Consider the following 25286-nt stretch of genomic DNA (forward strand, 5'->3'; position numbering starts at 1 on the left):
CAAGTGTATGGCATATTCCCTTCAGGAAAAGATGTTGACTGACAGCTTTGCTGTAAGGATGTGGAACAGCTAAAAAACAACTGTTTTTAGTGGAATATGAACGAACTGCTATGAGAGAGTTGATTACAAGTGCTACAGTCCTAGCGCTGAAGATCTTTAAAATCCAGTGGTTTAGAGAAGCTTTCAGCTTGGGCACGTTCAGGAACTTGAGAGTTCCGCTAAGCCGATAGGTCCAGACATCACGTCAAACATTTCTTGAGCATGTCATAGTGCCGGGTGCTTTATTCAGTTCTCACATTTTGGTTGTTTGTAAGAGGCAAAGGCTCTTCTCGTGGTAGATTCGAGTTCTGGACAGAAGAAAAATTCAGATTTGGTAGGTGGTTTTATGGGCCTGTCACTAAGAGAGATTGAGAACCTTTACTAGGAGGTAGATCTTGAGAAAGGTCAGGAAAAGCGTTAAGTCGAAGCCAATCTATAGCAGAGTCAATTACCTGAGAATCACTCAACTAGGAGGTTCTTCTTGTGGCCTAGCCAGCTGAATCTCTGTTAGGAGGAATATCTGTTGAATAGTTTGTTTTGGCTCAGGACAAAAGATAAAGACATGATGTAGTTTTTGAGGATGGTCAGGCCAGTGTATATCAGGTCAATCCACTTCACAGGTCAGGTCTCTCTTCAGATGAGGCTCAGCTGGCCTCCTCTTGGGGGGTCATGTGATGCGCCCGCGGATGCCTGGAGCGCCGCGCGCAGGCCTGGGCGGGCCTAGGTAGAAATCAACTTCCGGTGAGGATGTCCTGGACGCCGGGTGGTGTGTGGGCTGCCCGAACGTGGGTTCCTGGGCCAGCAGTCACCGGGAGGGGGGTGGTTGCGTAGCCGGTGTCCCGGAGCCAGTGTCTGAGAGCCGGGTGTGACGCGCAACAGCGCGGGGAGCACTGCGGTGGGCGCAGGTAATCGGGTGCTCGCCGTCTGGGTCCGGGTCTCGGCCGCGGGTGGGAACGTGACCAAGTTACTGCGAGTCGCGAGGCCGCGGCCGGGCGACTCACGGGACCTGGGTCAGGGAGACACCTCGCTCCCGCCCTCGCCCGCGGGGCCCTGCACTTGGGTAGTCCCGAGTGGAGAGCCATAGTAAGTCCGCTTGTTGTCCGCGCTGTAGTTGCCCCGGCGGAACGGAAGTGTTGACCCTGATGCGGTTCCCGTCGGTGCCGAGCGGCGCACCCCTTCCGGTCTCAGACCTTGGGAAAGCGCGCACTGTGCACTCGGAGTTCTGGAGAGCTGATCGCTGGACACACCCTCAGTGGCGTCTCGGGTTCTCACCCCAGGCGAGCATCGTGCGGAGCGCTTGGCCTCTGTCTGTTACACACCTTTCCCCGCCCCCCCAGGATGCCGCGTCTGCGCGGCTGCCTCCGCAGGAGGGAGCTTTGCACAAGAGTTGTCAGCTGCTCTGACAGCTCTGGGATGGTGAGGCCGCCGTGATCTTGGCCCTCCGCTCTGGGGAAGTGAAGGCTTTGGGCTCAGCTTAGGTCCCTCAGAGGCCGCCCACGAATTCCGACTTATCCCTCCACTGTGCAGACATTGACACGTCTTCGCCCCTAGTTTTAAACTTCCCGGCTCTGTGGAAGGCTATGGAACATGTTTGCATGCTGCGTGGTTGAGGGATTGCCATCTTGTCACAGGGTGGGTCAGCTGTCACCTCAGGATTTAAGACAAAAGCCTGCAGAGTACTCACAGTTTCCTGGGCGACAGAAACCGAGGAGAAGTGCACTTGTAGTCATCTTAGCCACACCTTGTGTTGCTTTTGGGGTTGTTTGAACCTCACCTGTTGGGATAAATGGCTCAGGAAGATGCTAGGTCCGCTGCACCTTGGTGCCACTATGTGGTGTGTTAATGTGTGAAGAATTGCCTGGTGAGAGGTGAGGAAGTTTGGTGTCTCCTAGGATGTCTAGAGATGTTTCAGTGGGCTGGGAACTGTGAACTGGTTGCCTAGCAACACCATACTCCAAATTGGAAAAAAACATAAAACAAAATGAGAAAGTCCAGGATTTTTGAGTTTTTAAGAAAAATATTAATCATCATAATACTTCACAGAAAAAGAAAACTTTAGGAAATCACCTAGAGAAGCATCCATTGTTTGTTCTCTCTCTCTCTCTCTCTCTCTCTCTCTCTCTGGGGTGTGTGTGTGTGTGAGAGAGAAAGAGCCTGTCATCAATTGGGACATTTTATTGAACACCCAGGTACTATCAGATTTGTAAAGAATATAGGATTTTTATTAATAAAGGAAACTTTGAAGGGAATCTCTCTCTATGACACAAGCCAAGTGGGAATCAATTAAGGTGGGTGAGATCTTTCTATTAATGAAAAAGGAGGAAAAATGTTTAAGTTCTAAGGATCACAATCACAGTGCCCTGCTGGCTACTGTTTCCGTATAACTTACCATTAAGTGTTGTCTTTCCTGTAGGATGTAAACGTTTGAAAGGCCACTCTGTATTAATGTGCATGTTAACTTGGTACAGTTTAGGGTTCGGGTTCTGGTTGTCTCCTTTCTTCAGTTTCCAATAACTTGGGTTTAGTTTATTTGAACTAGAGTTGATGTACCTTTTCTTGAAGGACATTTCTTAGAGTTTAGTTCAGGGTAAACTAATTCAGTATGTCTTCGTGTGCACTCACTCTTACAAGTGTGCCTGGTCATATAACATCACCACGGTTTGCTCATTGGGATCCCCCAGGATGGCTACAGATTCATCCTCTGTTGGGTTTTTCCTCTCTGGAGTCATGTAAGTGGAAAGATGAAGCACAGTCCCTTGTTCGTACTTTTTCCCCCCAGAATGCTTTTCTAGCCCTTTTGGTGTCTCCGTAAAAAGGGGACATGGTACTTCTGTCTGTGAGTAGGCCACAGTGTAGTCACTCACTCACTAGTTGGTGGACATTTAGGAGTTTCTGAGTTTTGTGTTTTGGGATGAAGCTGTTAGTAAAAATGCATTTTGGGGGGACAGTCATATTTAAGTCTTTAGAGAGAAAAGTTCTCATTTTCTTTGGTTCAGTGTTGAGAAGCAGGGTGCTGGACCAGGTGGCAGCTGCATGGGTAACGTTTTAGCTCTGCTGTTTACCCTGGTGGCTGCTGTGTGCTGCAGTCCTGCCAGTGAGATGCATGGTTCATGTTGCCATGTGTCAGTTAGGCATTTTAGCTCCTGCTTTAGCTACTTCCGAAGGAGTTTCCTCATGAGTCATTGAGTTTTCGTTTTTTAAATTTGAGGTTCTCAAATAGCCCACTCTGCCTTCAACTGGCTCCGTAGTTGAAGCTAGCCTTGAACTCCTGATCATCCTGCTGTCACCTCCTGAGGCTGGGATTACAGCTGTGTGCCTCCATGCCGGGATCTCACAGATGATTTTGAGATTCTAGTTAACTAACTTGTAAGACATTTTCCTGTGCTGTTGTTGCTGTTTGTATGTTCTTTCAAGAGGCATCCCTCCAAAGTGTTTTGTGAGTTTTTAATTGTCTAATTAAAAAAATCCTATACAATCTGGGCACAAACTTTAGTTTTACATATACATGTGTGTGTGTGTGTGTGTGTGTGTGTGTGTGTGTGTGTGTATAATGTGTATGTATGTCCACAAGTGTTTTCTTTGAGTCTGCCACTTGCTTCTTTTCCTGACACGTGAAATGTGTGAGTGAAATTTCAGTTTTGATGAAATCCATTGGATCAGTTCTTTTTCCTTTTTTTAAAAAATTAATTTGTACACTGTCCAAGGTTGCAAAGAATTTCTGTTTTTCTCTAGACCTTTTCTAGTTTTAGATATTGTGTTTAGGATATGCTGTCAGTTACTCTTCCTTTATAATGTAAGGTGTAGGCTGTGGCTTTCTTTGAGCCTTTCCTTTACAGATGCATGAATTTGGCTGCATCTGAGGGAAACTTTCTTACTGTCCTTGAGCAGGATTCTTGTTGGCACTTTGTGAGAAGGCAATTCACTGTGTACGTGTGGCTCTGTCTCTTTCTGGCATTCTCTTCTGTTTCATCATTCTGTGCATCTCTAGTTTTATAGAATGTCTTAAAGTCAGAAGGCTTCATTCTCTAGCTTGGTTACTTTTCAAATTGTTTCAAATGTTGTAGCTTCTTTTCTTCCTGTATAACTCTTAGAGGCAGCCTGCTTTCTCTATTGTAGGGGTTTGGTTAGGAGTGCGTTGAAGTTATACATCCCTTTGGGGTGGCTGGCATCTTAGGTGTCTTTAATCTGCTAGGTGATTCTGTTTATGCAGGATTTAGGTTTCTCTTAATGTTTTTCACTTTCAGCGTAAAAATCTTATTTCTGTTTTGTTTCATTTGTATGTGTGTTCATTTGCTGCTACTGTAAATGATATCCACACACATGTACATTTCTAATTATTGCTACTGTTATAACTATTGAGGTTTACATGCTCTTGAACCCTACAGTGTTGTTCAACTCACTTGTTAGTACATGTGACCTTTATGGACTCCTTGTGATTGTCTACGTATGCACGTATCCATCCACAGAGGCTGTTTAATTTTGTATTTCCCAACTGTTTGCATTTTATTATCTCATTGCACTGCTAAGAGTTCTAGTTATGCTGAATAAGAAGTCTCAGAAGACATTCGTGACTGGTAATTTTCTTTAAAGAAAACATGTAGTCTATTTTTTCTTTTATCATTTTGATCAGATTGAGGAAATTATCTTTGACTCCTCGTTTGTTTAGAACTTTTACAATTCAATCATAAACAGTTGTTGTATTGCTTCGTCTCTTTGTAGAAATCATTGTTAGTTATGGTAAAAAATTACCCTACTGTTATTCTGAGAAGGCTGCTGCTTACATTTTGGTGCTCTCCATATTGTTTTTCATTGTGAAGATTATTAAGCAAAATTATAAATACTTTATATTTTAATCCCTTTTTTTGAAGTCTTGCATTTTGAGTAATTTAATTTACTAGGGCGATTTTGTACCTTGTTTGCAATGTCATTCTTTACACACGTTTCATTGTCAGTACAGTTATAAATCATTGTTATTCTCTCATTATAAATCACTGTCACTAAGTTATAAATCATTGTCGGTACTATTATAAATTACTCCACTGGAAATAACTTGAAGTCTGTCTTCCCTCTTTATTAAAATGAAATTTCCTTGAGTTCTTTGAGAGTGGGTCTATAAAAATGTTCAAGTTGCCAGTTTTGATGGTGTTCTCTAGTAAATCCAGGGTGTGTCTTTTTGCTGATTGCTTCCCTTCCCGTCTATCTGTATACACTGTACTCTTTGTTGATCATTGTTTGTCTCAGCTTTTTTTTTTTTTTGAAACTGGACATATAAAAATATATTATGTGTTCTCTCTGAGTGTTTGCTCATTTCTCTTCCTTGGAATTTGGTCTTGTTGCTGTTTGTTTGCATAATAATCTTGTTCTTGATATACCATGGAAGCTCTGTGTCCTCATGTGCAGCCACTGAAGTCTGTTTAGATTACGAGCCACACACAATCATTTCCATTGAGGTGTAGAGCTAATGCATCTAGCCTCTGCCAAGGATCCCTGAGTGATGGTGCAGGGTAGTAATGCTCATGTGAGCAGACTGTAACTGCCTTAGTCTTCATTTGTCACTTGTGCAGAGCCAGAGAAAAAGTCTCTCTCTCTCTCTCTCTCTCTCTCTCTCTCTCACACACACACACACACACACACACACACACACACACACACACACGACCTGTAGCATGCATACACAGCTTTATGAATAAACTTGGTCGTTTAGATTTTCAGAAAAGTGTTGGATCTTTTAAGAATAATTTGTAAACATGCTACTCTTCCAGTTCTTACCTTTGTATGTTAGCTAGGCCTGTGTGCATGCAGCTGTCACCACCGGGGAAAGGTTGCTGTCCTGGCAACCTGAGTGAGAGCAAATGCAGGTAAGCACAGGAGCAGCATTTCCAGGGAGCAGCCGGGCAGGTCAAGAGTGGCAGCTTCTGAGGATGGGCCTTTGGAAGAGTTCCTGGTGGGTCCCAGGCTGCTGGGGTTCCCTGTGCTATGAACCTGCTGTTTTCTCAGGTTATGAGTGCTGGGGAGAAAGCGTGAGGGTAGGAGGGCTATGAACCTGCTGTTTTCTCAGGTTATGAGTGCCGGGGAGAAAGTGTGAGGGTAGGAGGGCCCGCAGTGTCAGAACCTCTGTTCTGACTGTCAGTGCTGATTTTTGGACATAAGCGTCCTGGGTTATTGCAAGCCTTGGATTGGTGCCGGGTCATGAGCTTGTTGACTGGCAGTTGTTCTAAAGCCTGGAATCAGCTCCCTCCTTAGCAGGGCACTGCAGAGCAGTGAGGGGGCTCTATGTGGAAAGACTCAATGGAGTGGGAAGCAGATCTGGTGAGGTGAGACAGACACACTGCTCACTGTAATAAACTATGTGTCCTCTTCAAGACTGTCACTAGCTAGTATGTGACACTGTTTCTGTGTAGCCATGTTTGCTCACACAGATGTTACCACAGTTTTAGGTTTGTGAATTACAACTGGATTGCCAGAGTCATTTTGCTCAAAGGGAAAGTGGAAAACAAAACAAGCCATTTATTGCATTGTGTCCTATGACTGAACGTATTGCTTAGGGGAAATTGAGTTTTCTGCATAAGGAATTCCCCAGTAAAAGACAGCCAGAGCCCATTTCTCCCTTGATTGGGTGAAAATATCTAGATGTGTTTTTGTATATTTTCATGATTTAGTTGCTGAAGGTAACTGATTTTTTTTCCCATTTGATAGATAGAATGTTACTGTGTTGTAGTAGTATCTGAGTGTCATAATAGAGCATATACAGGTATATTGTTACAGAAGGAATTCCTGTCTATAGACCCTTGATATGATGGGTCTGTCCAGTGAGCTTCTCTGTACCTTTTGTGTGGTTTAGTCTGTATCATCTTTATAACTGAGGAAGATTGAATGGTTTGCAGATGTAATAAAGAGATAGGCTTTCATTTCACATTGGCTTGTGCTGACATTCATTTCCTTATTTATAGAACTCCTTGGAAGCAGGGCCATAAGCTGAGAGTTCCACATCCTTGTTAGGTAGGTCCAGGGTGTGACTTTCTGGTTCCTTCAGTCATGTGTAGTTTGGGGCTAGGTTTTTACTTGTTGGTTACTATGGCAATGCTGGTATAGTTATTTAAGGTTCAGTATAAAATATAAAACACCAACTGAAGATTTACACACAATTTGAAGAATTTAGGAAGGAAAGGAACTTGAGCAAATAAAAATGAATGTCCTTCCTGTCTCCCAGAAAGTAACATTGCTTGAGTTTAATTAAATTAATTGACTCAGTAGAGAAGCAAGGCCAGGTGGCACTCCTATAGGACACTGCTGACCTTATAGCACACGAACAGCACTATGGGAGTACCTGGCTTCTCCGTGGGAAAGCTTGGTTTGCCAAGGTGTCACTGTGATGAAGAAAAACCATGCCCAGCTACTGCCCAAAAGGGTTTTGAGTCGCCAGAGTTAAGGCATGAAGGCATGTTTCTGAAAAGGACTTTTTAATGTAACTTGAGAGAATTGTGTTCTACTGGATGAGTTTAGTTTACATATGATAGAAGCTTTATTAGAATTGGTGCTCAATTACTTACTAGGTGTGGAGGTAAAAAATTATAGGTGATATATGTTAAAGTCAGAATCACATGAAAAGTATGTGCTGAGAATTCTGGTATTTTTAATTCAAGGGAAATGAAAATTAGTGGTTAGAATAAGTTTTATATCATCTTGGAAAAATGTGAGCAGGCAAGTACTTTATGTGTTTCTCTTGGTGAACAAGTCTGTTTTCTTTTAAAGAGACACTGTTTGCAGGTCAGACCTTTGATAGGTGCACAAAGTAGGATCTGTGAACTCTCAGTCTGAAAATTAAGAAGCCAGAAGCGAGAGGTGTGGGGGATGCATAGCTGAGATCTGCAGGGTCTGTGGTGTGTTCGCCTAGGGTTCAGTTGAGATCTTCTCCCTCAGATCTTCCAGGACATCAGTCAGGAAGGTGAGAGAAGTTTAAGTACTTCACAGTAGAGTACTGATTGTGAAGGAATGGGGTCTGGGAGGTTGGACTGGAATCTAGAGACACACTACCCTGAATAGATTACATCTGAAAGTTGGAACCAGGAGATGATAGGACAAAGCCTCGATGAAGGATAGGACCACACCCTGAATTGAGATGAATGACCACTCTATGTCCATCCTGAGAAATTAGTTTGTGTGCCCTTGAGGAAACTGCAGTAGGTATGCTGGCTACTCACTCTGTTTCTATAGGTGGTTGGCTAGAAGCCTCATTCAGCCCATGAAGGTGAAACACAAAGTGTGCCCTGTGAGGACATGCTGTGTTCTGTGAGTTTTATCACTGACACAGACAGAAATTGTAGGCATGAGTGATAGAATCGACAGCCACAGTATATATAGCCTGACAGTGGAAAGAAAGGTCAGACTGAATTCATTGATGTGGGTACATTAAACCAGTATTCTGAAGTTTTTCAGTTTGGGGACTTACGAAGAACTATGATACTTCATCCCAAGCATGGCCCCAAATGCAGTTTACAGAGCAGGTTGGAAATGCTGGACCTGCTATGGTCTGGTGGCCAAGTTGGAATCTGTAGGCTTAGGGAGACATAAAAGTGAGTCTGTGTGCCATTTAAGGTTACTCCCCGAGGTTGGGAGTGGTAGAGCATACCAGTCATCCCAGTGTTGGGAAGATCAAAAGTTGAGCCATCCTAGTCTATAGACAGAGTTAAAGGCCAGCCAGAGCTACATGAAATTCTGCCTTAAGAAGAGCTGGGATACATCTTTAGAGGAGCCCTGATATCCCGAAAGAACTCTGGATTCTGTACTTGGGTGGAAGACCTTACAGTGGGAATGGCAGCCACTGAATTGAGGAACCTTAACACAGCACTCAGTGTCTAAGGATGAGATGGGCGGAGCTACCAGGATATGCAGCAGAACCAAACAGACCAGTCTGGCTTATGCAGACCCAGAGCTTATTGATTATGATATTCCCATCAGTGAAACAGAATTGATCTTCATAAGCAGAAAGGTTAAGGTGAGATAAAATCTAATTCTGTTCAGTCATCCTAATAGAGATGGATGCTAGGTATGTTTTGGCACTGTGGACGTCCACTCACTAAGGAGTGCTATGGATTTGTACTCATTAAGGCTGATCTGCATGTGGGCACTGCTGAATGTACAGTTTGCCAGCAGGACTCACTGATATGCAGGTGCTGATACAGTGCCATTCCCTAGGATGATCACCCAGCTCCCCAGCCGCAGGTTGATTCTGTTGGTCCCCCTGTGTTATGGAAAGAGCAGACTTTTGTTCTTATCCGGAGGATGTCGGCATGGATGTTCCTTCCTATATGCAGTTTTGTGGAGACTACTGCCTTTGGGTCACAGAAGTCCTTAACCACTTCTGTAACATTCTACACAAGAGTTGCTTCTGATCATTCGACCTGTTTCATGGTAAATCTGGTCAAATAACTCATGACTACAGGAGTATGGCAGTGGTCCCAAGCCTATGGGGTTCACCAACTTTACTGTCTTCCATGGTATTTAAAGTTAGATGGCTTGGTAGAATGTTTGCATGGTCTTTTGAAGACTCAGTTACAATACCAGGTTGGTGGTTGAACCTTGAAGGGCCCAGACAGGAGTCCCCAGGAGTTAGGGTTAGAGTTAACCCCAACCCTTTCTATCAGCACCTAGTGTGTGGTACTGTTCCTCCCCTTGTGAGGATTCACAGGATCCAAGAACCAAAAATGGAAATGAGGGTGGTTATTATTTTAGTGACTTCCAGAAGGCTTCTGTTTCCTGTCCCCATGATCTTATCCTTACTGATCTAGAGATCTGAGTTCCAGAGAGAGGAACATTGCCACCAGAAGACAAAAGGTGATTTTGCTGAACAGCTAAGGCTTCCTCCTGGTCCCTTCAGACTTCTGCCTTTGAATCAGCCGGCAAAGGAGAGAGACGAATGCTATGAAGGAGAGAGAGTGAACTGCTCTTTTGCAGTGGAGGAACAGGGTTCAGGATTCAGGCAGTCCCTTAGGATAGCTCTTCATACTGTCATGCTCAGTGGTTAAGGTTTGCAGAAACTGGGCCTGTTCTGGCCTTGGAACTTCAGAAGGATTAGGGTTATCCTGGTAGGTAAATAGTCATAGCCAGTTGAAGCAGTTGCTGATCTCCAAAGGACTATGGGATGGGTAGTGGAGATGGCAGTTGTTGATACAGACTGTGAGCATGTGGCCAGACACACACAACAGCTACAGTTGCACATGCATTTTCTGTTGCCTCATGGTATAACATGAAATATTTTCACTTTACTTCATAGCATCTAAGTCTTTTTGTTGCCATAATATTTAAGTGACTGGAGCAGCTCAAGCACCAGAAGAATGTACATTGCTCAGGGTTTTACCTTCTCTTTGGGGACAGGAGTGAATGTGCTTCAGGGTTCTGTGCAAGATGGTTGTATCGTGTTGTGTGGGAAACTTGACTATGGCTTAGGAGAATGCACACAAGTGAAAGGTGGACAGGGTTGTGCCTTCGACATTCAGGGTTACCTGTGAAGTTGACTGGGTCTTGTGGTATCCTGACACAAGGCCCAACATTATTCTCTGTGTGTCTGAGGGTGATTTTTGAATAACATCACTGTTGCCTTCTCTAATAAGGAAGAAGATCCTGCATAGTAAACAAACTAAAATGCAAGAGTAAGTTGTATATGGCAACCAATGGACTGCTTTGAAGGAAAGTACTAGGATACTAATGCTGTGTGCTTTATTTAGAAGATAATAAAGGATCCAATGAACCATCTGAGAGCTCAAAGTGCAGAACAAACTAGACCCAGAAGTCAGAGACTCTAGACAAGGAAAAGGAGGGCAGGAGGAGGAGAGAGGGAGGGAGAGAGAGAGAGAAACAGAAAGACAGAGACTGACTACAGAGAGTGGCTCACATAATCAAGAGGTCTAAGAAGTCCTGGGATTTTCAGTCAGAACACTAATGACCCAGGAGAGAAGGTAGTACAGGCCTGACACAGTCTGTATGATCCTGAGTCTAAGTCTGAAAACAGACCAGAAGAGCCATAAGTCAGCAGGAACTCTGCATCTCCTCTTGACATAACACTGACTTTCAATTTGGATTCTCTACTACTACTTTCTACTCTACTTTCTGTTTCTCTCCCTCTCTCCCTCCCTCTCTCCTCCTCCTCCCTCCTTTTCCTTGTCTAGAGTCTCTGACTTCTGGGTCTAGTTTGTTCTGCACTTTGAGCTCTCAGATGGTTCATTGGATCCTTTATTATCTTCTAAATAAAGCACACAGCATTAGTATCCTAGTACTTTCCTTCAAAGCAGTCCATTGGTTGCCATATACAACTTACTCTTGCATTTTAGTTTGTTTACTATGCAGAATCTTCTTCCTTATATTTACAATAAGTTACACAGAAGTATGTTATGTTCTTTATTTTTAAATTACTTGAGAACTTGCCAAGTTTCATCTTTATTGATGTTTAATATATCTTGGCTGTGGGTAGTGAGAACTTTTTGTATGACGTCAGCTTTCTAAATCACATTGAGACTTGTGTGGCTCAGCATATCATCTGTCTTTGGACACTGCATGTACTTGAAGGCCCAATCTGACCTTTTTGGGTAGAGCCCACTCTGAAGGAATGTCAGTTATATAAAGGTATTGATAATATTGTTGTTTTTATGTGTATTTATTGATTTTCCCCTTCATGTTTAATTGACTATTAAGAGAAGTGTTTACCTCTATGTGTGGCTGCTGACTTGCACTCTTGTCACTTCTGCCCCTCAGAGTTTTACGTGTTCTGAAGTGTGTTGTTAGGTGCACATATGTCGATGGTGATATTGTCTTCCTGATTAACCTCTGTCCAGTAATGCTCTTTGACCTAAAGTCTAATTAATCTAATACTGTGTACCACTTCATCTTTTTCTTGAGGAGTGCTTGCCTGTTGTTACCTCTTTAGCTTTTAATTTCATTCTCCTTTCTTTTACAAAGTGCTGACTGTGTTAAGTCTGCATGCAGCACCACATCAGATTCATTTGTTCAGACTCTTTGTACTCCATCCAGTTAGCACCCTGGTTGAATTAAAGTATCAGTTTACTAGTTGCTCTTTTGTTTCCCATTCTTCATTTTTTTCTGACTTAGAGTGGGTTTTCAGTTTTTATTTTCTTCCTTAATAATTTCATTTTATGCCTATCATGAACTGGCTTAGATCTTTGCTAATTATTATTTAAATGATACAAGAGTCTACAGTATGCATTTAAACCTATATTGTATATTTCTAATGTATAGTAAAATTGCTTTTGAAAGTACTGTCATTTCATCTTTTTGTGGTATTGGTGCTGTTCTGCAATCTTTAAACATTATATTCTGTGAGTCAACAGTGCATTTTTACTTTTTCCCTATAAATCCAGTAACATCTAAAATGTTCATGTTTGCCAAGTTGACCATGCTGGCATTCCTAGTTCTGCAAGTTCTGCTTGTGAGGGCCACATTTCTGGCTTTATTTTTCTTCTTTCTGGAGAAATGTCTGTATGTTAAGTGCAGATCTTGTGGCAGATTGAAAATATTTCCCTCAAGAATTCTACATTGCCATTTATACCCCCGGCCTCCCAACTCTTAGTGGGCTTAAGTCACTGTGACAAATTCCCAGAGAGCAGCTGGGAGAGAGGAAGGTTCTGGCTAGTTTCAGTGTGTGTGGTGTGTGCACCATTGCTGTAGGACTCTGGTGAGGCATATATGGTCGCAGTGGTGGAGTGCATCTTGATGGACAGGAATCAAAGAACAAATAAATGCCTGTGCTTGCAAGCCAGGGTGTGGCTCCCCGATCCGAGCTGTACTTTACTAATCTTGGTGTTTCCAACTCAGCTGACTCAAGATGAACCACCACAGGAGCATATCACCTTTGCATTGACTTTTGGCTCATGAGGGTTTTGGTAAGAAGTCTACTATTATTCCTACCTTAATTCTCTGGAATGTAATATATCCCTATTCTGTATTTTTAAAAATGTCCTATGGTGTGTATTTAGGCTGTGATACACACTGCACTATTTTGTGTTTATGCTGCAGGCTAGCCTTTTGGATCTTGCCTTTCTTGGATTTTTTTATTCTGTATTTCTGCATTTTTGGAAAGGCCCTCAGTCACACATACTCCACACTAGAACTTGCTCTGTGTAGTCACTGTTGCTGGCCATCTTTTCATGGTGTGCCTTCGTCTGATCAGTTCCACCCTGGGGTTTTGCTTTAGTTCCCAGACAATTTCATGTAAACCTTTCAGCTCTCCCACATCTCTCTTTTTCTTTCTTAAAGGTATGGAGCACACTTCCTGTGGCCTTTTTGTTTTATGCGGGCTTTTTGTGTTAAAGTTGTGATTCTCACAGCAAGAAAAGATTCTTTCAGGGGTGGGTGGCTGAATGGGCCTCTCTATCAACAGCTGTGGCCATGACTTCTGAAGAGTTGCTGAAGTTGCCAGGGGGTGATTGACAGAGCTCCTCAGGTCTGAGGGAGAATGGCAGGCCTGATTGATTGACAGAGCTCCTCAGGTCTGAGGGAGAATGGCGGGCCTGCATTGCCTGACACATCTTCAGGAGTGGCACCAGTACACCAGTATGAGTTCACAGCGCCACGAGGCTTGGCCTCCATCTTCTCTATGGACTTGAGAATATCTCTACCTTTTGCTCCAGGACAGTGTTCACACACACACACACACACACACACACACACACACACACACACACACACACACACACACACACGTTGTTTGAACCCTCCCTCGTTTCCTTATTATCTTCCTTCCTACTTTTGCTAGTTGCCTTTCTTCCCCAGTTCTTCAACCTTCTGCTTGCCTGTTACACACATTCCATTACCTCCTTACTCTCCTCCTTCCTTCAGATAATTTCATGTACACATACACAGTACACATTGTGTGTATGCATGCAATTTTCAGTCCAGTCTACAGAGGAGATGCCTTTCTTGTCTTTCTGAACCTGATGAAATCTGCTTCCGTGACTCATTCTGTGCAGCTGAATGGACTTCACTTTGTCCAAGTGCCATATTTTCTGTCCATCCCACTATGGATGGAAGTCGAGGTTGTAGGAACAGGTAGTCTTTTGAAACTTGAAGTTCTCATTGAAGAAATCACTAGTCTTGAACCGCTGGCCTTCGATGGATATACTTGGTCTTCTTCTTGGGAACTTCGTGTCAGGTATCTCAACACATGATCTACTAGTGTAAGGAATAGTCCTGGCTACAGTTGTTTTGTTTTGCGGAGAGCTTGCACACTCCTCAGATCAGTGACCAGGTTTTTTCATTTTGTATCCCTGTGGTTTTTGTGGGTAGCTTGTTGTTTTAAAAACTTTTTTCAAAGGAGTGCATTTTTTTTTCCTGGCAATTCCATGTATCCTGTGTAAGTGTTTTTCATTATTAATAATTTTGAGAAGAACCAACTCCAGGTCAAAACATGGTTGCTAAAGCCACTGTGTTTTATCCAGTGTCATCCCAGAGGGTTTTGTGACTGTTCTGCCAAAGTTTGTCCATCCCACATTCCTCCTGTTCTCACTGTCAACAGCCTGGTTGTGGAAATTACTTCTATGCATTTTGCCTAAGTCAACAACCATTAAGAGAAATTCAACAAGACATGGAGGTTCACTTCTCTAGACCTGTAGGCTGACTTGGAGAGACATCCCCCACTGCTCACACTATAGAAATTTCCATTTCTGCTTGTGACTTGAGTCCCAGCTTTTTTGCTGTTCCTTTCCGTCTTCTTCCTTGGTTGGGCTTCGTGGTTAGAGATCTCCTGTTTAATTGAGTTGCAGAGCGGTTGGTTCCTGGCATTTTCCATTCCTGTGTCCAACAGAGAGGGTCTGTGCATGTAGGTACACTGCAGCATTTTAATAATGAATCTGGGCTTGAAGAGAAATTGAATTAAATTCTTCAGTTATTTTAGAAGTTCTAACATCATGCTATTTACATTTCTGGCCACAGCGAAAGTTTTGTGAAACTGAGTTCTGCAGGAAAAAGCTTCATGTGTCACCATAATCTTGGAAGAGTTTTGGGGGCTTGTTTTGCCCAGAGTTACAGCTTTAAATAGTCTTCATAAATCTCCAGTTAACTAATGTGCATTATTTCTAATTAGGAGACAGCCAGAAATAAGATCCCCAACTGAAAGGAAGCTGAGTTGTGGATGGTTATGGGACAGCTGCAGCGATAGTACTTTACGGGAGAGCTGGAGTCGAAGCCTCAAGCCTCCACTTTGTGGTCAGTGCTCTTCCCACCACTCACCATTCTATGAAAACAAGGCTAGAGAGTATAAATAGTATAAATAGGCATAGACACACCCAGATGCATTTCATTTCTGTGACATAGATGAGAGCAAGTGGAGGAATCCATCCCACCTTACTAGACTTACACAACCAGTGCTCATAGCCTCTAAGGTTATCCTTTGGTTTCTGAAAAAGAACATTTTTGTGGCCTTTGTTTCATTCAACCTCTTGAACGAAATAATTGGAATAATTTGCAGTGGTTCTCAAGCTGTGAAAATAGTAGACAAGGGGTCTGTGTTGGCCGCCATTACTTCATGCTTAGTGTCAGCTCTCCTTGTTCTTAGTAGGATCTTTCTGCTTCAGGAATCTAGCCTTCCTTTATGTGGACTGTAGAAAGTGTACCTTGTTCCAGCTTGTAGGGTTGATTAGTCTAAATGAAACACCTGATACCTTCTTTGCTTGAGATGAGAGTGTAGGGATAGGCGGATCACTGCCTTACAACATCTCGGCGACTTTGCCTCTGGCTTTTGTATATAGCTACAGGTGGGATCAGATTCAAGGGAGTCAGAGGAAAGGGCTGAGGCTCAATGCTGCAGGGTGGCATGCCTATTCTTCCAGGAGATGCTGATTCCATATTTATTGTTGGAACACTTTTGACCCAGGATTTTCTGTTACTTACAAGGGCATATGTGTACCTGCTAAAACTTGGCTTCCTTACTCCTCTCTTTCTTTACAGCTCTTTCGTAGGAATTAAGCTTAGCAACTAAAAGGACAGTGTGCACTAGATATGAGAATGTAGCACCCTGAGAAGACTGAGCCTGGGAAGTTGGTCTCCTGGGGTGTCTTGACATGGTGTCATCTGATTTTTGCTGATGACCTTCTCAGGTATGTGAAGCCACTGCTGCTTGTTCATGACTCAAGAGGACAACACAAGACTTTAGTGACATCAGAGGACAGCTTGTGGGAATTGTTGAGTTTTCTTCTTCCACGTGGTTCCAGGGTTGAAAGCAGATCATTGAGCTTGGCTTTGGCTCCTGTGCTGAACGGCCTCATTGTCATCCACCCACCATGATAATTCTCCATTTCCATCCATCCATGACTCTTACATCTTCTTTGCCATTGGTGCACATTTGCATTGTTTCCATATTCTGGATGCTGTGAACACTACTGTACTGACCCTGGGGTCAAGAGGAAGCAGGGAACAAAATAAAAAGTCAACCTACAAAACTAGGAAGTTGAAATTATGAATTGTGTTTCTAAGGAGGGTTGAGATCCTCGGTTCATGGACAGTTCCTACATCCCAACAGCTGAGAAATAAACTGTCCACTGAATAAGTGTGCAGAGCATCACAGTTGAGACCCTCCTAGGAGTAGGTACCAGCTGCCAACATTATGTGAGGTGTGCTGTTTTGGGAATGGGAGTTGGGAGCAATGGTAGAGATGTCCCATGTCGGCTCAACCTTTACTCTGTCTTATTCTCGGTACTTTGGTCTGTTATTCATCTTCCCATAACTGCAAAAAGATGCTTCCTTGACCAAGGGTGAAAATGTCTCTAGCCTGTGAGTATAACTGTGAATGTTTAGAAGGCAATTTAACAACCTGACAACTTAGCAAAATAGCAATGGCAGGTTCTACTCTAGAGCCTGTGGCCTTACCATCTGCCTTAATTACTATGGATCTGAAGAGACACCACAGCCGAGAAACTTATATGAAAGGAAGCATTTACTTAGGGGCTTCCTCACAGTTGCAGAGGAACCATCGTTGCCAGGAAGCATGAGGTTTTGTAGGCAGCCATGGGTGCTAAAGCGGTAGCTGAAGACTTACACCCTGATCCTGTGGCAGCAGGTAGTGTGACTGAGCCTGGCATGGGCTTTATAAGCCTTGAAGCCCACCCCAAGTGCCAGAACTCCAAGGGCACATCTCTTAGTCCTTCCCTAACCGTTCAACTAACTGGGACATTCAAGTATGTGAGCCCATGGGGCTGTTCTCCTTCAGACTACCACATGCTCCCTCGGCTTTTGAGTAGGCTTGTAGTACCGTGCTTGAAATCACTTCCCACAGAGCAGATCTCAAACCCTGTCAGAAAGCAACCATCTCCCTAACTATTGTACCACTGTTAATCCAGTAAGCACAGTTTGCCTGTCAGGTCTCTTATAGCATTCAGGGTCTGACTGCTGGGTAAGAAATTGATGTGTCCCCACCCCTCTCCCAGCAGCCTGCATAGCACCTTCCTCACTGTGAAATGCTGGCCAGCAGGGAGGAAGATCGAGTTTTCTATGTCTAGCAGGCAAAGGGACATAAGCTTTAAAACAGCAGTGCTGTGTGCTCACTTTGAACAAGCTGGCTTCGGTAGCGCCGCCTGCACTGTGCAGCAGGACCTCTTATGCCAAGGTCAAGGCTGAGCTGCACATGTCCCAGTGTGGTTTAGTTGCTGATCTCTGTGTTGATACACTATAGCACAGGCCTCTGAGGCTGACCTAGGGATGAAGCTCTATTGTGAATTTGGTCTGTTGGTCCTCTAAGCCATTCTCACAGTTTGTGGTGTCTGTTGGGTCTGATGTATGGATAGTGGGAAATAAACAAGGACCCCCTCTCCTCCCGAGGGTTGACACTGAGGTGACCTCAGAAGGGTCACCTTTTCAGGAACTTTCTGATTTGTTTCCCTCAAATTGCAAACTCTGAGGCCAGTTAGGGGCCTTAGCTGTACATACACCTGTGTTAACTTATTCTGGTGTCTTTGCTTGACATAGGAGCCTGAGAATAGAACAGCTACACAAGTGTCTTGTACACTTTGAACAGTTTCTCTGCATACTCCTGGGGAGTTGGTGGTCTGAGAAACAAACTGTCTTAGTTAGGGTTTTACTGTTATGAACAGACACCATGACCAAGGCAAGTCTTATAAAGGACAACTTTTAACTGGAGCTGGCTTACAGATTCAGAGGTTCAGTCCATTATCATTAAGGTGGGAGCAAGGCAGCATCTAGGCAGGCATGGTGTAGCCAGAGCTGAGAGTTCTACATCTTCATCTGACAGGTGCTAGTGGAAGACTGACTTCTAGGTAACTATGACTAGTGTATTAAAGCCCACTCCCACAGTGACACACCTACTCCAACAAGACCACACCTCCTAATTGTGCCACTCCCTGGCCTAAGCATATGCAAATCATCACACAAACTACCAAAATTTTCAGATTTTCAAAATCACAGGTATAATCTAAAATTCACAATATTATTATTATTTTTTTTTAAAAAGGACTTTGTTTAAGATACCTTTAGTTTTTTTTTTTTTTAACAGTTATTTTCTTGGAAACACAAATCCAAGAAAGGAGGTTTTTCTAGACTGGAAATAAAGAGTGGATTTCAGCATGTCTATCAGATCATGACTGCCTTGCATTCAACATGAGGAGTTTGCTGAGCGAGATTGCTTAGGCTTTGAGGGGAGTAGCTGAACAGATGCTCAAGATGAGAACAGCACAAGGTCCAGACACTGCTGGTTTACATAAGGTTCACCTTCAAACCCCAAGCTCCACGTTACCGTAGCCTATGCTTCTATGCCATGTGGCCATCCAGTGTCTACCCCAGTCATCTGCTCAGTGTGTAATTCTGGTGTGAAAAGACAGCCACAGTGTATAAATAGCATGGGTTCATTTCTGCAGGTCTCCCTTTCCTGCACGCCCTAGTTCTCAAGTACTAGCATACACTTTAATAAGTTATAAAATGCACTGACCTGGTTAAGCTATCTTGTTGAATTGAGATAAACTTGCCTTGTAAAAAACACTGCTATGTCCTAGAACATTCTTTTTCTTACTTCCTTTATGGTGAGTCTTGTCTGCCTTTTTACCCTTGTTCTATGTCTTCTAGGGTCCTGTGTTGTATGGGTTAGTTTGGTCTGTATGACAGTTGGATGCATGGACTTGCACAGTGAGCCTTTTAATTTGCTGACATAATGCTTTCACCTTTATGATTAGCCCTATGGTGAAAAGTTTCTGAAGAGTGGTCAGAAATGTTAGCATATCCCCTATGGGTGAGAGATGCTAGCAGGCATCACAGTGTCTTCAGAGTGAGGATGCTTCAGCAGGGCGTTGCACCTCATGCCACAATTCTTTGACAGTTGTGGCAGCCCCTCAGGCATTTACAAGGCCAGTTCATATGGGAAATAAGATCACTGTAGCCTTGTGGCTGAGTATATAGAAAAGAGGGGCTGGTTCCCTGGATAGTCTGGCTCCCAGACCTATGAGTATGAGGGAGGAGTGTCCCTCGGGCAGGTGCTGGGGTACACGTTGAGCTCTGGCCCTGGTCCCCACCCCTACTCCTGGGCAGTCAGAGGTCTTCACTCAGAGGAAGTTTGGCAGTTTCCTTCACCCTAACACACAAGTTGAACAAAAAGGTCAGGTGTCTGTGTTGGCAAGGGTGGGGCCGCTCTCTCCATCAGATCACTTGTAAAGGTGGATTTGATCTAACTGTCAAGCTCTTATGCTCAGAGATCCTTTTCAGGGTTGGAAGGGGGAAACCTCATTTCTGGTCATTTTCCATTCTTTCATCCCATTTCCATCTTGTTTCAGTGAAGGACACATGGAAGGGACCTCTGTGAGCTGACATTACAGAGGGGCCTTGTCATAGGTCCTCTCTGGCATGCTCCTCCATCCCCAGTCTTACCATGAACTAGGAGACCACGAGCTCACAGAGGCCTACACGAGGTACTTATGGCTCAGCTCTTCCTGCCATCTATCTCTGTAAAGATTGTGGTAAAATATCCATGGTACAAGTTGATACTTTCAGATTTTGAAGTGCACAGTCCCATGGCATCAGGTATTCCACTGTTGCTGTCACCTGTCTGCAGAACTCACCTTGTGAATACAACTCTATCCTTCTTAATTTAAAAACATTTACAAAGTGGATACAAGCTTGTTTTGTATGACGTTTAGGTCTGGCAATTTAGTTATGCAGTTTTGGGGTAGAGTGGGTGGTCATGAAAACATGTATCCAACTTAAAACATTTTTATTCTTAGTTTAGTCTTTGGATTTTTGGACCCAAATCTTTTAGGTGTTTTAAAATTCCAGGTTGGAATTCATCTCTTCTCTCTCCCTCTCGGTCACTCCCTTTTCCTCCCTTACTCCCTCCCTTCCTTCTTCCCTTCTTCCCTCTCTCTTTCTACCTTCTTGCCTTTCTTCCCTATTTTGTTTCCTGGTTCTGAAGATGAACCATGGGCACTGTGCATGCTAACCTGCTAGGCAACCACTCCTCACTGAGCTACATTTCTAGTTAATGCAGGTTTTTTTTTTTTTGTTTTTGTTTTTGTTTTTTTTTTGTCATCTGTCAATATTTATGGAGCTGGTGTCATGCTCAGTTAGATGCTAGAAATATATAAATCAAGAGACTTTGATTTATATATTTTGCTAATCAATATCAATAGAATGTAATTAACGGCAGTGGTTATATTTTAAATATGACAGTGATGAAAATGCTCTCTTGTGATTGGTACTGGCACCTGTTTCCATGATACTGCCAAGAGGAATTGCTTTCAGATGTGAATTCCACAATAAACAAAAGAGATTCTTCTCTCTAAGCAAAGAATGGTTATTTCCAGTGACTTGTAAAACATTTGTTATTGGAAATGACTCATTAAATTTCTTATGTATTTTATTCTATTACATGATTCATAGAAATAAATTATTTTTCTAGCTGTTGCCTTTGTTCCCATTTTGTATATTTTATATCTGAATATAAAGTTAATTTTATGGGAAGGTTTTTCTATTTAATTTTATACAAGATATGAAATTATGCTGGGCAGTGGTGGTGCATGCCTTTAATCCTAGCACTTGGGAGGCAGAGGCAGGTGGATTTCTGAGATCAAGGCCAGTCTGGTGTACAGAGTGAGTTCCAGAACAGCCAGGGCTACACAGAAAAACCCTGTCTCAAAAAAAGATATGAAATTATATATATTAATATGTAATATATAAGTAAATATATAAGTATATAAAATATAGATTCTCTGAGATTTATGGTCAGGAGCATGGAGGCAGGAACTGATGCAGAGGCCACGGAGGAGTGATGCTCACTGGCTTCCTCCCCATAGCTTTCTCTGTTACTTTTGTTAGAGAACCCAGGAAACCTGCCCTGGGGTAGCATCACCACCATGGACTGGGCCTTCCCATATCAAGCATTACTCAAGAAAATGCCTCACAGGTATGAGGACAGGCCAGTCTAATGCAGGCATTGTCTCCATTCTGTTTTTGTCTTCCCAGATGACCTGAGTTTTCTGACAAAATCTAACCAGCATAGCTTTGAAGAGAGTGAGGTAGGGGACCTGACAAAGGGTCTTGAAAACGATGGTGGGGAGGCGGTACGAGGAAAGAGGAGGGATAGCAACATTTTGGAGGCAGAAACTGACGACGGAGGTTATTTTTATATTTTGCTGTTGGAAATGTGGACTAGTCAAACCCCTTGGAAGGTGATGTGACACTAGCTATAAAAATTAAAAATACATATGGCAGTTGACTTAGCACTTCCATTCCTTGGAATTCAGCCCTTAGAAACATACTCAGTATAGAAGGGTTTCTGTTTATAATAAAAGATAACTGAACACACAGTTTGTGTCTGCTAGTAGGGGAATTATCAAGGAAATATATATGCATTGTGGATCTACATAATGTATTCTTAGTTATCATTAGCAAGACAATAAAAAATGTGTATTCCAGTGAGACCCTTTAGTGATAAAGCTAGTGTGTGTGTGTGTGTGTGTGTGAGAGAGAGAGAGAGAGAGAGAGAGAGAGAGAGGGAGAGAGAGACAGAGACAGAGAGAGAGACAGAGAGAGAGAGACAGAGAGATACACAGAGAGAGGCAGAGAGAGAGAGACAGAGAGAGAGAGAGAAACTGAGACTGACTGAGGAGGTGTGTGTGTGTGAGACAGAGACAGAGACAGAGAGACTATGTGACTATGAGGAGGTGTGTGTGAGAGAGAGAGACAGACAGAGACAGAGAGACACCATGTAACTATGAGGAGGGACCCGTGTTTTGAAGCTATAAGGAAAACTGCCTTAAAACCTGTTCATTTTGTGTGTAGACAAGTGTATATAATATCCCTGTATGTGTTGCTGTGTGTGCGCATGTGCGCATGTGAGGTCAGAGGTTGACACTGGGTATCTTCCTCATTCACTGTCATTCACCCGTATTTCACCCGTCTCTCTTGTCTTTTGAGGCTGGGTTTGTCAGGGAACCTGGAGCTGATGATTTGGCTAGACTAGCTGGCTAGGGAGCTGCAGGAATTCATCTATCCCCCATGCCCCGCAGCCCAAGAGGCAGGGATGTGTGCTCCCTCAGGTCTTGTATACATGAGTGCTGGGACCCACCCTTGGGGGGGGGGGGCTCATGCTCGTGCAGCACATACTTCTCTAGTGGAAAAACAACCAACACATAACATCTCCCCAGTGCCCAGTCATAGGTATGCCATTCTTACATTTTACTTTTGAGATTATAGTTGCAACATTTCTGCCTTTTCTTTCCTCCCTCCAAAGCCTCCCTTATACCTCTCTCCACTCCACTCTATTTCAAAATCATGACCTCCTTTTTCATCAGCTGTTATTGCATGCATTTACATACCCTCCACATCCACATATACACCCCCCCACACATACACACTCCCTAAATATAAGCCGCGTAGTGTGTTTACTATTACATGTATGTATGTTTTTAGTGCTGACCGTGTGACACTGGATGACCACTTGTGCTCTTGGTTGGGGTGGTCCACCTCTTCTGTTCCTAGCTCATAACTTTATTCTAAAGTTCAAGTGAACATTGGTGCATTCAATAGAGGATTTATAAGTTCTTTGTTTACAAAGTATACCTCCTTTGGAAACCTAGTCACATGATCTGCCAGGCAGTCCATACTTTTAGGGTTAATTGCTTTATATCTGGGAATTTAGATGGAATTTATAGCCTAAAAGAAGAGGAAGAAAGCCACTAATTTATGAAGACATCTTAGATATTTAAAAATTAGCACATAACTAAGTTTGCATATTGATGGAGTATTGGTTGGTAATAGAGCCATCCAAGTGCCATCATGAGGTCATTAGAAATGTAGTAATGTAGTTTTTAGTATAGTGAATATAAAATCAATTTAAAGTGGCATGTGCAGTCTGAATATATTTCTGTGTGCTAGAAGGAAACAGGATGAAATGCAGACAGAAAGGCAGGATTATGGTGAAGTGTTTCTGCATTATTTTGATAATAAAATCGGACAAAGTGTTGGCAACACTGAAAGTGAAATTTAGGAAACTGTTATATGTGGGTCTGAAACTAACTCTCTCTCTCTCTCTCTCTCTCTCTCTCTCTCTCTCTCTCTCTCTCTGGGAAGAATGTGGTAAGACAGTTGTTATTATGCCTCAGGTATGTGTACAGTGTTAATATTTTGATTCAAAATTCTCTGGGCCAGTTAGCCTAATGGTATACAGCTTAAGTCCAGAGGTAGGCACCAACCAGGCAATTGCAGGAGAATGTAGCTTGAAGTCCACACAAATGTATGAGAATTAAATATCATGTTTCTGGAGAGGGATGGGATTGGGGAGGTCTGGACACCTCACGGCCCTCCCTCATGCTGCGCTTTTTGGTTCATTGTGTTGTGTTAGGCTGATGAGAGTGTGCAGTGTTTATTTTGTTGGGTTGTCTTGATTTAAACTTGGTTATTAGCCCTGAGAAGATTTTGGCCGTCTGATTTTCATCCATTTCTTCATCCCATTCTCAATGCCTTCTCCTTTTGGAATTTTAATTACAGCATGGTTGATTTTCTGGCAGTGTGTAGAAGCCCAGGAGTGGATGCTGTTTGTTAGCTTTTTCTCCCTTTAATTACCGTGTGTGTGTGTGTGTGTGTGTGTATGCGTGTGCGTGGGTGTGCATGTGTGTGCACATGTGTATTTGTGAGTATCTCTTGTGTGCATTTGTGCATGCCTTCACCTGTATGAGCATGTGTATATGTGTGTTTTCATCTCTTATATGCATGTGTGGACATGTGTGTGTGTATGTATGTATGTATGTATGCGTGTGTGTGCATGCCTTTGCCTGTATGAACATGTATGTACACATGTATGTGTGTGCACATCTCATGTATGCATGTGTGCATGCCTTTGTCTATCTGAGCATGTGTGTACATATGGTGTGTATGTATATCTCTTGCATGTGTGTGTACCTTCACCTGTGTGATCATGTGTGTGTGTCTCTGTGTACGTACATCTTTTTGTATGTATATGATGTGCCTTTGCCAGTGTGAGCATTTGTGTGCACGTGTGTGTGCATTTTTTGTATGTGTGTGCTTCAGTTTTGATGCACTGTGTCGCTGTGTTTACTTTTCTCTTGCTGTGTAAGCTTTATAAATGACTTCATAATGATTTCTTTTACATTTTTAAATCACTGGCACTTTTCATTTTGCCCTTTCTTAGTTTTCTTCTCTTTCCTCTTATCCCTTTTGCATGCTATCTCTCATTCCATTGTATTTCCCAATTGCTTACATTAAAACATTTTTTGGGCTGGCAAGGAGCCTAGGTAAAGGTGCTTGCTGGTGAGTTTGAAGCCTGGAAGAGACATGGTGGAGGGGGAGAACCAGCTCCCGTACTGTTTCTTCTGACCCCCACACTTGTGCTTTGGCACCCACGTGTGTGTGCAAGCACACACACATACACTGAATGTAAACATTGAATCCTGCTTCATTACGGGAGAGGGTGTTGGATCACTGGAAAATGGAACTACAGGCAGTTGTGAGACATCATGTGGGTGCTGGAACCTGAGTCTCTATGAGGACAGCCAGTGTTCTTAACTACAGAGCCATCCTTCTAGCCCTTCCCATCACTATTTTTTAAAGCTCGAGATAATTTATGTCTTGAAGTGGGCATCCCTTTTCTTCTTCCAGACAACTGGTGTTTCTAAAACAGACTCACCGATCACATTAGAGAACTAGAACCACTTAGGAAACCCTGCTCATACACACCTTTGCTCACACTCACTCCCAGTTGTCTATTTGCTTTCCAGGAAAAAACTAGA

At 43.1% G+C, this 25286-nt stretch overlaps 1 protein-coding gene and 1 long non-coding RNA gene across 12 annotated transcripts in view; one reads left to right on the forward strand and one right to left on the reverse strand.

Moving 5' to 3' along the window:
- The window catches only part of Gm6288, a 38115-nt gene extending 36947 nt beyond the window's left edge, over positions 1–1168 (reverse strand). For 4 of the 6 annotated variants that reach the window (XR_869623.3, XR_869622.3, XR_378183.4 and 1 more), the window contains exon 1: positions 1–704. This is a non-coding gene — a long non-coding RNA (predicted gene 6288). The other 2 variants (XR_378184.4, XR_378182.4) reach the window with 2 other exon arrangements.
- The window catches only part of Ccdc91 (coiled-coil domain containing 91), a 156743-nt gene continuing 132212 nt past the window's right edge, over positions 756–25286 (forward strand). For 2 of the 6 annotated variants that reach the window (NM_001355714.1, NM_025911.2), the window contains exon 1: positions 756–944. The gene's annotated coding sequence lies outside the window, so the exon portion shown is untranslated. Of the gene's footprint in view, positions 945–1249; positions 1317–21506; positions 21555–23610; positions 23643–25286 lie in introns of those variants that run through there. The other 4 variants (NM_001355715.1, XM_006507076.2, XM_030255551.1 and 1 more) reach the window with 4 other exon arrangements.

This window comes from Mus musculus, chromosome 6 (assembly GCF_000001635.26).
Source record: "Mus musculus strain C57BL/6J chromosome 6, GRCm38.p6 C57BL/6J".
NCBI lineage: Eukaryota > Metazoa > Chordata > Mammalia > Rodentia > Muridae > Mus > Mus musculus.